A 1358-nucleotide genomic window follows, 5' to 3' on the forward strand; every position below is an offset into this window, starting at 1 on the left:
TTCTGTTAGGTCCTCTACAGAGAGTTGTGCCTTAGCTTCTCTTAGCTTTCGCTTCAAGGTCCTTTCAGGTTCAGAGTCAGCCTCAACAAGAATGCTTTTGTCTTTGCTCCTGCTCATATGAAAGAGAAGAGAACAAGAAAATATGGAATCCTCTATGTCACAATATAGAGATTCCTTGAGGTGTCAGAGGAAAAGAAAAATAGAAGGAAGAGGTATAAGAATTCGAACTTATCAAGAAAGATGGAGTTTGAATTGTGCGTTAAGGAGAAGTGTTAGTCCATAAATGGAAGGATGTGAGAAGAGGGGAAGAAATTTTTGAAAATAAATTAAAAATATTTTAAAAACATTTTGAAAAAATACTAATTGATTTTCGAAAACGAAGAGTGGAAAAGAAATCAAGTGATTTTTGAAAAAGATTTTGAAATTAGAAATAAAAAAGATATGATTGAAAACTATTTTGAAAAAGATGTGATTAAGAAGATATGATTGAAAAGTTATGGTTTTAAAAAGATGTGATTGGGAAGATATTATTTGAAAAATAATTTAAAAAGATTTGATTTTAAAAATTAATAACCTGCCTAATCAAGAAAGATATGATTCAGACATTAAACCTTTCTCAACAGAAAAGGCAACATACTTGAAATGTTGAATCAAATTATTAATTGATAGCAAGTATTTTTGAAAAAGAAAGAAATTGATTATGATTGAAAAGATATGATTTGAAAAAGATTTGATTTTGAAAAATTTTGAAAACTTGAAAAAAATTTGAGTTAAAAACAGAATCTTCCCTCTTGTGCTATCCTGGCGTTAAACGTCCAGAATGGTATACATTCTGGCGTTTAACGCCCAAATCACTACCCTTTTGGGCGTTAAACGCCCAACCAGGCACCCTGGCTGGCGTTTAAACACCAGTTTTCCTTCCTCACTGGGCGTTTTCAACTCCCAGCTTTTTCTGTGTTATTCCTCTGCTGAATGTTTTGAATCTTCAATTCTCTGTATTATTGACTTGAAAAGACACAAATTAAAAATTTTTTGGATTTTTAATAATGAGGAATAATCAAAATGCAACTAAAAATCAAATAAACAATGTATGCAAGACACCAAACTTAGAAGTTTGTATACTATTGACACTAACAAAATGAGAATGCATATGAGAAACAACAAAACACACAAGACAAGAGAATTTAAAGATCAGAGCAAGAAATTATCAAGAATATCTTGAAGATCAATTAAGACACATGAAAGGATGCAAGAAGAACAGAAACATGCAATTGACACCAAACTTAAAATGAGACACTAGACTCAACAAGCAACACAAAATATTTTTGGTTTTTATGATTTTGTAATTTTGTTTTGGT

This window comes from Arachis duranensis, chromosome 5, assembly GCF_000817695.3.
Source record: "Arachis duranensis cultivar V14167 chromosome 5, aradu.V14167.gnm2.J7QH, whole genome shotgun sequence".
NCBI lineage: Eukaryota > Viridiplantae > Streptophyta > Magnoliopsida > Fabales > Fabaceae > Arachis > Arachis duranensis.